Source organism: Eumetopias jubatus, unplaced genomic scaffold (assembly GCF_037043125.1).
Source record: "Eumetopias jubatus isolate StellerSeaLion01/CBP00866 unplaced genomic scaffold, mEumJub1_p1.0 scaffold_3, whole genome shotgun sequence".
Classification (NCBI taxonomy): domain Eukaryota; kingdom Metazoa; phylum Chordata; class Mammalia; order Carnivora; family Otariidae; genus Eumetopias; species Eumetopias jubatus.
This window is the reverse complement of record NW_028274809.1, coordinates 139,578,098-139,591,038: the sequence shown is the minus strand read 5'-3', so window position 1 is coordinate 139,591,038 and position 12,941 is coordinate 139,578,098. Positions and strand designations below refer to the sequence as shown.

Here is a 12,941-nt window from a genome sequence, read left to right as displayed (position 1 = left end):
TCCCAGAGAGAAGTAATTCTTCAAACAAAGAAATCCTGCCTCAGTTTCTAACCTATTGGCTTGTCCTACAGATTTTAGAATCAAGACCGCAACATCAACTCTTGCCTGAGTGGCCAACCTACTGGTCTGCCCTGTGGATTTAGCATTTTCTGGCCCCCTGCAATTGCATGAGCCAATTCCTTAAAATAAATCTCTTAATATAAATATACATATATCCTATTGATTCTGTTTCTATGGAGATCCCTGACTGGCACAAGGAGCCTCTGTTGTCTGTATATTTAGGCTTTGCCTTTTGGGCTAATCAGATTTCTTTAAAAAGACTCTTACGGTCTTTTGACTAAAATGGCAGCCTAACTACCAGGGGGATGAGAAGCCACAAGATTTTTCTTAATCCTCTGATTTCACTGTAGTACCCCAAACTTAAACTGTGCCTGGTAACTCCCAAATCAGAAACTGATGTATCTTCTCCCTAGAATAAAAACCCCTTTCCTAAAAAATTATGACCTTCATACGAGGAAGAGAAGGCATTACCACCTGAATCTCTGAGTCCATTCATTTCCCATGTTAACTTAGAAGTTCTTGAATATATATTCTAAATGTATTTTAAAAGTTATTACCCTGTAAATTAATAAAAAGATTTGATGAGTTTTGGCAGAATTTCTGTTCTATTTTGGCTGCTCTAAGAAAATAGCACCCATTTCCCTCATACTCAACACTCACTGTCACAAAAATAGAACCCATCAATTGTCCCCCAAAATCTCTTCATTACTTCTCATAAATTCATAGGGGCCTCTCAATCATTCTATCGCAAGCTCAGTGATGCATGGGTTCTTCTTTCTTCCCTTTTATCAACTGTTCAACAGATTCCTTCCTTTCCCTTTTTTAAAAGTTTGGCTTTTTCTTTTCATTCTCTTTGCCACAATCATATTTTAGACCTTTGATTTTTTTCCCTTTTGGAGTCTTGTGTGCTCTCCTGATTCCATGACTTACATTTCTGACCCTCTAGTTTTTCCTGCACTTTACAGATGATCTTGGCTTCTCAAAATAATGTGTTTTTTTTTTTTAAGATTTTATTTATTTGACAGAGAGAGACACAGCGCGAGAGGGAACACAAGCAGGGGGAGTGGGAGAGGGAGAAGCAGGCTTCCTGTGGAGCAGGGAGCCCGATAGGGGGCTCGATCCCAGGACCCTGGGATCATGACCTGAGCCAAAGGCAGACACTTAATGACTGAGCCACCCAGGCGCCCCCTCAAAATAATGTTTTTGCCATGCTGCTCTCCTTTGCCAATACTTTCGTGTTAACTTCTACTTTAAGATGATGAACTGAGCACACATTTATTTCAGTTTCTTTCCCAAGCCCCTCGAAAATAACAGTAAATGGTTAAAAATAAATAAATGTAAAATAGGCACACATCCGTGAGTACAAACATCATCAACATTTTGAAAACTGTAAAGCAGATGGATGAGCCGTAACTGCATTAGTAGACTTGTGAAAAGCGAATCCCAAACCAGCAGTGAAAGAAATCTGGAAGTGACCTGATTTATACCATACCATCTCTGAAATGCTTAGGAATTGGACTCACAGGAACTTTGGACATTGACGGTCAACATGCAGCTGAAAACCAGTGGTTGCTTGAAAGTCTGCCTAAGAAACCACCAGAGACTCGGATTTCCTCCTCTGCTGCTGAGTTTTCCCTCTCTTTTCTACATACCAGCGGCAAAATGTACAATGTTTCCCATTTTAAAACATGGCTGGTGATATTTAAATGTACTCTTGTCAGAGTTTGGCAAGGGTTTTATTTTAGGAATATCAGGAAGATACTTTGCTTTGAGAGAACCAGTCATAGGGCAGAGCTGGACCTACAACGACTACAATTGGGAAGAAAAGTTCTATAGCCATAGAACAAAGAATGGTAGTTGCTTAGCCTTCCTGCAGGCAAGAGCTGGTTCCAAGGCTCACAGTCAGGCAAGTGGAGGGACAGGAATAACTGATCGAGGAGCCACACGGAGTCGGTTCTCAAGAGCCAGAACTCCAGCCTGTCATGGGTTCCACTTATCCCTGTCAGGACTTGAGCACCTGCAGTTGGTTGTAATAAAGCCCCACTGGAGCCACTCTCGGGTATCTAGCAGGATTTCTGCAAGACACTTCTTTGGCTTCCATTGCAGTCTTTTTGGCTCTTGTGTCTGCATCTGGCCTTGCTCCAGCGAATATGCCGTCCTGGTCTGATATGCTTCACCTTCCCAGCTTCTGTTTTCAAAGCTTGCCAACTGCCCATTCTGAGGTAGCCCTGACTTACCTCCCTTCTCTTTGCGCCTCTTCACCAGTTTGGACACATGGGTATAGGAGTGTTAACCATACTGACTCCATCTTTGGCCTTCCATCTTGTTCATCTCCACCCGATGACCTCCCTCGGGGCTACACGTTCTAGGCCGCTTGGAGATTAATGTATGCCCTGACCAAAAGGAAGGCTTGCTCTGAGCTTCCCTCTGGCACACAGGTGGCGCCACTTTAGATAGCTACCTTTGACCTCACTACAGTGAACTCTGCACATCCCCTCAATCTATAAAATCTGTGGATTAAGGTCCAGACTTTGAGGAAAATATCTGTATAGCACCTGGATTGTTGTCCACCTGACCCTTCCTGTTAGTAAGTTACCCTGAATAAAACTCTCTGTAAATGCTATGGGGTAGCTTGTTTCTTTTTCTGTCTCAAAGTCTTCTCGGTCTGAAAGATACTTTACTATCCCTCCTCCAACTTCTAATAATGTGCCACAACAGAAATCCACTTAGGTGAGGGGGAGTCAAGGAGGGACGCCCTGTTTTCAGCAAAGTGAGTAGTGTTTGAGGAGAACTGAAAAGCTGTCAACTAACCAAATGTGGTAGGAAGAAAGTGAGACAGATTTTTAAATATTACTAAGCAGTGTAAGCATTCAGGCAAAGTCTGACAACTGAATTTGTAGAAGGCTCTAATTAGATGGTTCTGCATTTATCATCTGGGGAAAGGATTGGAGAAAGCAGACAGAATGATCCAGAAAATCCCATATATATGAAAAAAGTTACATGAAAAAAAAATCACCAAAATGTTAATGACAGTTACCTCAATGATGGGATTTCAGGTGATTTTTTTTTTGTTTTTTTTTTTACTTTCTTCCTTATATTTTTATGTATTCTTTAAATTTTTTAAAATAGGCAAATATTATGTATAATTAGGAAAACAAGCTGCTTCAATTGAGAGACAAAAAAATGATTTCTTAATAGGGAAAGAAGAAAAAAAGGAATACAGGACTTGTAAGAGGCATAATGAGTAGTACTTCAAGGCAGCAAGGATGCAAAAAAAAAAAAAGAAAAAGAAAGAAAATGGGGGTAAAGGTAAGATTGGATTGCACTGTATAGGCAATCAAATATCAGCAAAGAGAAGTGATGGACTGAAAACTTTGGGAGACTGTCTGTCCCACTCAGGGCAGCCACTAGGCTATACAACATGTTTATGTTAACTAAAAAAAAAAAAGAATTACTTCAACCACTACTTGACCCCTTGGTCTGACACCTTTGTGCAGTGCATGACCTCCACAACTGTACCAGATGGTCTTGGATCCAGTGAGGAAAACAGGAAGTCTGGCAAAAGGATGATAGAGATACGGAGAATTAGCTCAATATGATGATGATGCTAAAAGAATTAAAATTAAGTTCTGAGAAGATAATGTTTATTTTTTTATTTTTATTTTTTTTAAAGATTTTATTTATTCATTTGAGACACAGAGATACAGAGAGAGAGAGAGCAGGAGCAGGGGGAGAGGCAGAGGGAGAAGGAGAAGTAGGCTCCCAGCTGAGCCAGGAGCCTGATGTGGGGCTCGATCCCTCAGGACCTGAGCCGAAGGCAGATGCTTAACCATCTGAGCCATCCAGGCGCCCCCTGAGAAGATAATGTTTAAATGGTTTAGTCTAGGGATGCCTGGGTGGCTCAGTCAGTTAAGCATCTGCCTTGGGCTCAGCTCATGATCGCAGGGTCCTGGAATCGAGCCCCACATTGGGCTCCCTGCTTGGCAGGAAGCCTGCTTCTCCATTTCCCTGCCTGCCGCTCCCCCTGCTTGTGCTCTCTCTCTCTCTGTCAGATAAATAAATAAAATCTTTAAAAAAATAAAATAAAATGGCTTAGTCTTGGAGCACCTGGCTGGCTCAGTCAGTAAAGCATGTCTCTCTTGATCTCAGGGTTGTGAGTTCAAGCCCCACTTTGGGGGTGGAGCCTACTCAAAAAAAAATAATAACATGGTTTAGTCTTATGGATGTGAGAAATCCCAACGATGTTTCAGTTTTCTTTTGTTGCATAACAAACCATCCTGAAAGTTAGAGGCATAAAACAACAAACATTTTATTGTGCTCGTGACTTGGTGGGTCAGGAATTTGAAGAGGGCACAGTGGGTATGGCTTGTTTCTGTTCCATGAAAGCTGGGGCCTCAGCTGGAATGGCATGAATTGTTGGAGACGGCTAGGATCTCTCTACTGGGGCCATATGTCTGGAACTTCCTTTCTTCTCCTTGAGGCATCTGATGGGAACAGAAAGTCTAAGATGGCTCCTTCACTCAGGTCCTGTGCTTCAGCTGAGATGGCTGGAATAGTTGGCCGCTAGCCAGCATCACACTCTCTCTACACAAGTGGTTCATGTAGTTGCAGTTCTTACATGGCTGCTGGTTTCCTCCAGGGGGAGAGTCCCAAGAGAGAGCATGCCCACCAGTATAAACGGAAGCTCTAAGACTTCTTATGAAAGTCTTGAACGTCACACGGTGCCAATTTTTTTTGTAGTTCTTATTAGCAAAGTATAGTTGACATACAATGTTATATTGGTTTCAGGCGAACAACACAGTGATTCAACAATTCTGTACATTACACAATGCTTACAACATAAATGTAGTTACCATCTGTCACCATACAATATTATTACAAAATTTATTGACTGTATCCCCTATGACGTACTTTTCATCCTCATGACTTGTCTATTTTATAACTGGACTTTTGTACCTCTTAATCCCCTTCACCTATTTCACCCATCCCCCACTCCCTCCCCTCTGGCAAACACCAGTTTGTTCTCTGTACTTGTGAGTCTGTTTCTGAGCGGTACATTATAATGACCACCTCAAATATAGAATCTTATTAGATAAGAAGTTGCCTCATGAAAAAGGATTAGATGGTCTGTCTGCATACAACATTGTGTACCTAAAATATTGTGATTTATAAGAAATAAATTTGGCCATTCAGATGACCAAAAAAATATTTCTCATATATATTTGGTCTTTGTTTATGGTTCCTGGCTCACAGCTCCTAAAAGCCTTGGAATTTCCTGTGATAAGAGAGGGCAAGGTGTCTGTGTTATGTTAATGAAGCGACTTTTGGAAAGCCTTTAGGTAACCTAAGGATGGGGGCTGAGTGACCAAAGAACCAATCATGTGATTAGAGGGTCAGTCCCACCCCCCAGCCCCACCTCTGGGGTGGGTGTAGAGTTGCTAGAGATTGAATCAGTCAAAGGCCAACGATTTAACCAATCATACCTATGTAATGAGGCCTCCATAAAAACCCAAAGGATGAAATTCGGAGAGCTTCCAGGTTGGTGAACACATGGAGATATGGGGAGAATGGAGAGGGCATGGAACCTCCACATCCCTTCCCACATACTTTGCCTTCTGCATCTCTTCCATCTGGCTGTTCCTGAGTCATAGCCTTTTACAATAAACTGATCATCTAGTAGATAAAATGTTTCTTTGTGTTTTGTAAACTGCTCTAGCAAATTAATCAAACCTAAGGAAAGGGACATGGGAACCTCTGATCTATAGTCCGTCAGTCAGAATCTCTGGCGACAGTCTGGGCTTTGACTAGCATCTGAAGTGGGTCGGGGTGTGGGGAGGCAGTCTTGTAGGGCTGAGCCCTTAACCTGTGGAATCTGATGCTGTCTCCAAGTAGATGGTGTAAGAATTGAGTTGAATTGAGTTGAATTCTCAAACACCCTGCTGGTGTCTGAAAATTGCCTGGTGGTGTGTTGGAAAGACCCTCTCCTCCACCCCACCCCCCATGCTGGGATTGGGTCCAGGAACCCAAGTAGTACCATAATGTGCTGTATAAATTAGGATTGCTTTTAGCTGCAAATAACAGAATACCTAGTTAAAAGTGGCTCAAATGAATGGATGTTTCTTTTTTTCTATGTAGGAAGTCTGGTGGTAGTTCAGAGCTTGGCTCAGCAGCTCATCAATGACAAAGTGTCTGTGGTTTTCTTGGTTCTTCACTTACACTTATTTCTTCACAGTTGCAAGATGCCTTTGGCACCTCCAGATATCACATCCACATTCAAAACAAGTAGGAGGGGAAAGGGGCAAGTGGCAGCGTCAAGTCAATTTCCTTTTATCAGGAAGGAAAAAGACTACAGAAATTCCACTCTCCTCAGAGTTCCACTTAGATCTCATTGGCCAAATCTGGAGTACATGGCCACATAGCTGAAAGAGAGGATGGGAAAGCTGAAATAACATTGTCATGTGTGTGTGGAAAAATCTTGATCCGTTACCCTGGCTGGGGGGGACTTGATTGTCCTGAATAAAACTGGAATTCTGTCAGCAAAGAAGAGAAGAGGTTGGGTAAGCAACCAAGAATTTGCTTTATCCTCTGCAGTGGCGGCGTTGGTCGCATTCCTGACCTGTCCAATGGCAGAGGAAGGAGTTTTAAGGTCTGCATTGTTCCTCAGAGTCATCCCTTTAATAAACTATTATGGAGTAGAGCTATTTTCCTGCATGGTGCTGGGCACTAGATTCTGGGAGAAACTGTCAATTCAGCAGAACTGAAATAGTGCATGTAGACAGTGCCTGGCAAATTGCAAATATTTGTTTCATAATGAGTGAACAAAGCAACTCTGATGCGATAATTATATAAAGCAATGCAAAAACATTGTAGTATGAACTGAATATTTTCCCCCTTTTTCTTTTAAGAAATAACCCTACATTCTCTATCCTAGTCTATCATTTGCCAGAATCTAGAGCAGTAGTGTCCCTCAGAACTTTCTACAAAGACAAAAATGTCCTATATTTTGCACTGTCCAATATGGTAGCCACTAACCACATGTGGCTATTGAGCACATGAAATGCGGCAAGTGCAATTGAGAAAGTGTATTTTAAACTTTTACTTAATTTTTAATTAATAAAATTTAAATTTAAGTAGCCACACCTGGCTAGTGGCTACTTGCTACTGAATCAGACAGTGCAGTTTAAATGGCTTGAGTGTTATTAGTTCTGTAAATAGAATAAGTAATATTAGTAAGAATAAGAATCTGATGTGAGTCCATTTCCTTCACTTTCATTGTTATTGGGGCAATCTGAGATCACCTTACATCTTTCCTCTAATAATCTCAACATACATGCATGACTGCTTTTCAAATGAAATTATCTTATCAAATTTTTCAAGCTTAGAATTGATTACTTACAGATGACAAAAGTAGGTAACTAAGACCTGGTAAGAAACATGAATCTGGCTTATGCATTATTTACATGAAATTGTAATTGTTTTTATATGATTATATCGGATTCCAGTACAGCTGTTAGTCCCCGTGTGGGAAAGATTATTTTCCATTTGCACTAATCATATACACCAATTCTCCATCAACATTGCTAAGTTCCTCCTGAATAATGCTTGCTCTCACCCTATACGTTTGGTACTTAACTACTTATTACTCTGTAAAATTTATTGAATAGCTGTTTGCATTGCCATCTAAATATTGTTTGTTTTTTTTTTTCTTCTAAATGTAGGGCTACCTCATCTCCCCAATTTTTGATCCTAAGCTTCCTGTGGGCAAGATACATTTCAGATTTGGCTGGAAAAAAACCATGGACCTGGAGTCAGGTTATGGAAATTTGGATAATCTTTTTGAGCCTCAGATTTTTTTTATTTGTGAAATAGGAATAATAAGTACTGATTTCACAGAGTTCTTGTGGGCATCAAATAGTGCATGTGAAGTACTTAGTAAATGCCAAAGCACTACATTACCCCTACATACTCTATTTCTTTGTGTCCTTCACAGCCAAACCACAGTAAGAGCTAACTGAATATTCATTGAATGAATGATGAACAGATGTAGAAGACAGAAAAATTATAGTTTTCAATGATTTTTTTTTTAAACCCGCAACTATCTGAGGTGGCCGGGGCCACTCATGTGCATGGGTCCTGTGGTTTCTTTACCAATTTCATGGTCTCTATCACTGATGAGCTGATCACAAGCCTGGGGGATCTTCTAAAGGGTGTGTCGGGTAGATTACCCACAAGCTGCAGAAGACCTACCTTCCTTAAGTGGTTTAAGCAATAATAGGCTTATGACATCCATCACTAGAACTCCATAGAGGGGGACAGGCCCAGCTTAGCTTACCATAGTGGCACTGTGATGGCATCAAGGACCTGGGTGTTTTCCTTCTTTCTGTTTGGCAGCTTAGCACCCATGGTGTATGGCCAGGGTCTTCTCCCCTGGCCCCCAGGTATTATAGCAGCTCCAGGTATCATGTGCAGGTATCAAGATGTCCAGCAAAGGAAAGAAGTATGTCCTCTTATGCAACTTTTTATTTTTAACTAATGAGGAAAGGCTTTTCCAGACTTTCCACAGCAGACTTAGCCTCAGGTAAGGACTGGGTCAAGGTGCCAATGCCTAAGCCAGTTACTGGCAGAGAGAAGACTATTGTGATCACCTCTGATTGATGTTTCATGCCCCAGAGCTGCAGAGTAAACACCAGAAGGGGTAGGGGGTGAGACTGACTATTGGGTAGACAATGCAGTGTCTGCCACAGGAACGACACCCATTATTCTTTGCTAGCCATGCTGAAACTTGACCTTATACTGATGGGGCTCCAGGGGGACCTCAGACATGGGAAAGCAGCTCTTACCTTTATCCAGGCCTAGGGTGTAACAGGTAGAGGAGAAGAGTTTGTACATCTTACCCCTTAGCTTCCATTGTGCTTCCTGGGAGGAAGGAGTGTTTGGTTTTAAGTCCACTTTCCAGCTTTTCTGGGTCTAAGCAAAGAAAAGATAAAATAGGGGGCATTGGGAATTACTGGAGAACAAAGGCACATTATCATCATCATCACCACCTTTGTTGTCATCATCATTGTTGCGACCATCATCCGGGGCACTTCTGAGATTCCCACTTGTGGTGACACTATTCCATGCTGGGCAGAGTCACCTGGGTCAACATGGCCTCAACCTTTGTTCTAAAGTTGCGCACATAACAGAGGACTTTTGCATGAAGGACCCACTCCAGTGGGCATTCAAGATGCTTTAGGGCTCTAGGCACACCTATAGGGCCAGCCGTGAGTTTTGCTAGTCCCACCCACCTCTCACTCCATGAGTGCGAGCCTTTCCTTTCTCTCATACAGATGAGGACACATGAGTGGCTCATGATACCAGAGCTGAAAGCTACTGCTTTGGGATTTACAACCCAAAAGAATTAATAATGCAGATAAAAATCCTGGCAACATGCAGAGAGTAAGATCATTATTATTATTATTTAAGTGAATAGAACCATTGAGCAGTTCTATTACGTGCTGGTCAGAAGCAGGCGCCTACGGGAAAGAAAGAATGGGCAAACATAGGTACTTCTCGGAATATGAAAAATGTCACTTCTTCTCAAATAATTCCAGAAATGCCTATTTGTGAATATGTACTCCATGTTCTTAGACTGATTGATAATCTTTGGCATCAGTGACTGAGTCACTCCAAAAATTGCTGGGTGTGTGTTTATATTAAAATAAACAAAATTCATTTCCCTACCACCATTGTACCTTACTCTTCTTACTTCTTATTTAAGTACAAGTTAGCCGGGGGGGAGGGAAGAAAAGATTTGTCGTATTTGCCTTATTACAATGTCGGATTTATCCATTTAAAAATTATTTGCATAAGTATAGAATAACATTCACGGGTTTGGTGCAGTGCCCTTTGCACTGTATGCAATTAATGAATCCTTAAAAAATTATAAATAATAAAATTAAAGCAAGTTTCTCATTGGGAGTCAGTCTGTTTTGGTACAATAACTATATTTGATGTAACTGTTTTACAGGATTTTTTTCTAACGTATCTTCACTCCCAGCTAAACCCACTGTACCACAAACAAAATGGGGAATATAAGTTCCATAAAAATTGGAATTGAAACAGAAAATCTATGCAGCATGGAGTAAAAATGTCATAAATAAATGGTTTTTATTCGGCTTGGTTTTTTTTTTTTCCTGTGCTGTGGGTCAAAGAAGAGGCTGTTATCAGGTAGAGACAGAAACCCTTCATTTGTGTTGATGGTAGAAGCGTGGAAAGTGGGAATTGCTTTTCTGCTCTTGAGACAGACAGAGCCTTCTCCTCATGGCTACCCTCGCTGCTGTCACTCTGTGGTACATCCTACTTCTCAGTGCCCAGAGGGAGACGTTGGCCTTAAGGGGGGTGGTGCCACTTGTTGGTAATGTTGGTAATGTCTCTGAACTCTGACCTCTGATTTACCTATCCTGTGACACCTGTTACAATGAGGGGATTCAACATGCACCTCAGTGGCATAAAGATTATTTCAAGCTAAAAACACCTGAGTAAACAGCTGCCACAGAAAGAAACCTTGTCAGGGCATCTGGGTGGCTTAGTTGGTTGCACATCCAACTCTTGATTTCGGCTCAGGTCATGATCTCAGGGTGGTGAGATCGAGTTCTGCGTTGGGCTCCTCGCTTAGCACGGAGTCTCCTGGAGATTCTCTCCTTCCCCTTTCTCCCCTGCCCTCTCGCTCTCTCTCTAAAAAAAAGAGAGAGAGAGAAACCTTAACTTAAGCAGGACCTCCCAAAAAACACAGCTCGTAAGTTTCGTCTCCGGGAGATTCGCAGCCAGAAAGCAGTCTAACATTATCGCCTAGATGAGTAATTGCTTAACAAACTTTATCTGAAACTGTCATATCTTCCATCTGTTTTCCCCAGAAGCCCCTTCTCCCCACTCCCTTCTTTCCATTTAGTATGTATCCCCTGCTGGTTCTGGGAGCCATTTGACCTACAGGCTCCTGTGAATGTAAATACACTTCTCCTCTTTTCTCCTGATACTCTGTGCTCAGGTTAGAAGAAGAAAAGTTTTTCCTCCCAGCAGCAACATGACCTCACTTAGCCCTTACAATAACCCTATTGTATTTCCATTTGCCAGGTGAGAAAACAGAGCCTCAGAGAGGTTCCGACATTTTTCCTAGGGTCACACAGCAGTTAAATGGCAGAGATGGGGTTTAAATGCTCATGACTTGATAAAAAAAAAAAATGCTCATGACTTGAAAAAGGAAAAACGCCGCGAATTTTTCGTGTGTGCTAAGTACCCAATGATGGCGTCCTGGGATAGTCAGGTGATTGGTTCTAGTTCCCTCTTTTCTTTGGATGTTTGCAGACATGAGGGCAGAGCTGCAGCACCCAGTTGGAGCCAGTTGGGCCCAAGACAACTCGGTGAGAGGTTTCGGAAGGAGCTCACCTGAAGTATAAGCACCGAGTGAGCGTTGTGTGTTGTGTGCCTGTGGTCAGAGTGCAAAGTGAGAGGGAAGACAGAAGACAGGTGCCACACGTGAGTATGGTCATGCACCAGCTTCGAGGCCCAGAGCTCCCCCTGAGAAATTGTTCTTGAACCCACAGTTCGCAACCTTATTCTCACCATGACACCCACCGCAGATGAGGTGCTTAGACACCAAACCCCGAGAAGAGGAGCCGTGAAGTGATTTCCTGTTCTTCCTGGCCCATTAGTAACCCCCTCCATCCTCAGTCTCTCCCCTAGGGCAGCTCATTGGAATGGACAGGAGTGAGAAAGATGTTATTTTAAGAATAACCATTAATGGGCTCACATGTATTTCATAATAATAATGGTTGCTACGAATACAACTAGAACTTTATTGGTAGTATTGTGTTGTGACACATATTCTGCCACTTACCCCGACATCCCAGGTTGTCTCAGCTAACTGGATTATAGAAAACCAGTAGTTTGGTCCACCAGGAAAGTGCTTATTTGCATTGGGACTGATCCAGTACTCTAAAAAAGAATGAGCAGCCACGTAGTGTGGCCCTCATGCCTCCTCTCCTCACCTTATCTGCATTTCTCAGGTCTGATCTCTCCAGGCTTCTTCGAGCTCTTGCTCCTTCCCACCCTGGCACGCAAAGATGAACCACCAGCGTGGAGATGCACCACTGTGCATAGAGCTCTCACCTGCTTTGCTGGTCTTGAATATGGAGGAAAAATTACAGCCCACAAAATGAAGTTACCAAGCTACCAACGTATACCTGTGAAACAAAGATCAGATTTCAGTAATAAGGAGGGAAACTTGGGACCAAGTCTTAAACTGAGCAAGGGCTTCCATGGCCCTTGGGGCTGCCTCTGCACAGGCAGTTAATCATCTGCCTGAACAATCCAATCAATACCCATGACCTTTCCTTCAGCAGTCTTTCTCCTGCCATTTCTCCTCTCCTCGTGCAGTCAAAAGGAAGATAATGGGATCATTTCCTTTAGAAAATAAACATGAATATGAACCCAGTTCATAAACTATTTGTTATTAAAATGAAATCCCCTAGGGAAATTATGTTTAGATACCAAAATTATAAGGCTGATATTTGACATTATTTATGGTTTATAGCATCCTCACATGTGTCTGTCGATCTGATCTATTATAGTTTCTATTACATTGTCTCATAGAGAATGCAGAATAAATTTCTTCTGGAAGAAGCAAAGTGTTCATTTGTGTATCCTGGATGCGCTGGGATGGGAAGGGTAAGTTAGCTGATTAAATTTTCACAAGTCAGTTCACTGAGCAAAATATCTAGTATCCTCCAGAGCATATTAGAGTAATATTGCTATCGACCTGTCCCGAAATTAAACTCAAAATACTCAAAACTTGGGTGATTTTCTAAAGTTCTTTGATATCCTCGAAAACTGAAATAGACTCT

At 42.0% G+C, this 12,941-nt stretch overlaps 1 long non-coding RNA gene across 2 annotated transcripts in view; it reads left to right on the top strand.

Annotated features, from left to right (window-relative positions):
* The window catches only part of LOC148164756 (uncharacterized), a 47,514-nt gene extending 34,822 nt beyond the window's left edge, over positions 1–12,692 (top strand). For both annotated transcript variants that reach the window (XR_015767903.1, XR_015767904.1), the window contains exons 3-4: positions 11,404–11,574; positions 12,105–12,692. This is a non-coding gene — a long non-coding RNA (uncharacterized LOC148164756). The remainder of the gene's footprint in view (positions 1–11,403; positions 11,575–12,104) is intronic.
* The last annotated feature ends 249 nt before the right edge of the window (positions 12,693–12,941 follow it).